This window comes from Anneissia japonica, unplaced genomic scaffold (genome assembly GCF_011630105.1).
Source record: "Anneissia japonica isolate Jap-2015-1 unplaced genomic scaffold, ASM1163010v1 scaffold287763_len296007_cov137, whole genome shotgun sequence".
Lineage (NCBI taxonomy): Eukaryota > Metazoa > Echinodermata > Crinoidea > Comatulida > Comatulidae > Anneissia > Anneissia japonica.
Window position 1 is genome coordinate 220,125 of NW_022698178.1, and position 1,838 is coordinate 221,962.

The 1,838-nt window shown below is 40.0% G+C and overlaps 1 protein-coding gene across 2 annotated transcripts in view; it reads right to left on the reverse strand.

Moving 5' to 3' along the window:
- Nucleotides 1–1,838, reverse strand: part of LOC117102432 (receptor-type tyrosine-protein phosphatase epsilon-like) — a 39,097-nt gene that overhangs the window by 3,010 nt on the left and 34,249 nt on the right. The window lies entirely within an intron of this gene.

Here is a 1,838-nt window from a genome sequence, read left to right on the forward strand (position 1 = left end):
AGATTGATCACAAAATCAGAAGCATGATCTCAAACATCAGAACCCAGCATTCATTGTTTAAAACTGTCGGGGCCCCATTGAATGAAATTACGGTATTATAGTTTATATTATATTTTTCTTTAAACTACAATGTCGGGGCCCCTCGCGCCTGGGGCCTGGCGCTCCCCCCTCCCCCACCTCCGTCAGCGCCCGAGCGTGACGCCACTGATGTAACAACTGTTGATTGTAGCAACCCCAAAAACGAACGGCGCTTCAGAAAATACAGTGCAAGTATACCATGTTATTCTGGCAAACTTCATATCATATCGCATTGTTTGTGTTTTGAGTTAACTTAATTTTTTTGAATATTTTAAAATCCTTAAGTTAATTTTTTTTTTAAGTATTTTTTTTAAATTTTCAATGAAAAATAAATGCGATCGTTAATATTGACCTTGGTACAATGTAAATTTGTAATCATAATGACTACTTATACAGAATTTTACTATATTATAGGCCTATACTAGGACCAGGCCTCCTACTATATTATAGAGGCCTAGTCCAAGACCTTGTTGCAAATCCCAGCCCACATAAGCCTAGCCTATAATGCCCAGCATAGGGCAGGCCCGTAGGCAGGATTTTCGATGGGGAGGTGCGTTTTGCAACCGAAGTGGACCTTACGATGGGCGACTGGCTAGGGGTCCCCGTGAGGGTAGGGCGAATCTTCTGGAAGCTCCGACAAATTAGCATTTTGAGGGCCTTTTTTAATGGACTTCTAAAATCCATAATTTGTAATATCCTATTAATTCATTGATTTGAGTATCGTCTAGGGACCTACAGTAAAAGCAGAAGAAATAGAGGGTGGGGGTGAAAGGAGGATTTTGAGACAGATGGTTAATACCACCTCAGCCCCCACCATGATTGGGGCTGAGGTAAGAAAATTTATGATTATGGCACCTCAAAAATGGCCAGAATGGCACTCTCAGACAATTATGATTTTTCTTTTTTCCCCATTTTCTTTTATAATTTTAGGGGGGTCTTCTCCCTTGATCCCCCACTGCGAAATTGTTCTTTACATCTGTAGACCTACAGATGACATGGATCAATCTGCAATCACTGGAGCTGATAATTTCCAACAGATTTCAGCACATTATTAAAAATCCATACTATAGCATAATTAGGAACGATTTTAGTGAAATAATAGGTTTTAAAAGTAGACTTTTTGAAATTGGGTGGTCCAGGGGCAGAGGCCTGGATGGGGTTTGTGAGAAAAGCGACAAAGTAGAGTCTTACATATAATAGATTTCTCAAACACATAATTCATGAATATTTCATTTAAATTTTCATTAATTTGGGTGTTTTTGGGACCTGAAAAAGTAACATTATTATATGTCCTGTACATCTGCACGCCTATAGATAACATTCTTCATATTATATAGATCAATCTGCAATCACCGGAGACGATCAATTTCTAACAAATTTCATGCCACATTATTAAAAATCAACGGTTACTCTGGCAAATATATAATACAATGCATCATATAGCATTTTGTGATAATTAGAACGATTTTGTGAAATCATAGGTTTTAAAAAGTGGACCTTTTGGAATTTAGTGGGGGGAGGGGGTGCGTCCGCACCCTCTGAAACCCCCCCCCCCCAACTGCCTACGGGCCTGAACTTGTGATCGCGGTACCCGGTCCATTAGAAATTAGCAGACGCACTGGGAAGCGTTGTTCACGGCATTGGACTACAGCGAAAAATGATTCCCCCATCATTAATGGGACAGGCTCACGCCACGCTTGGCTGACTAGTTTTGATTTACATTTTGTGTGTCTGTGCCATAAGCAGCAAAAGTCTATGTT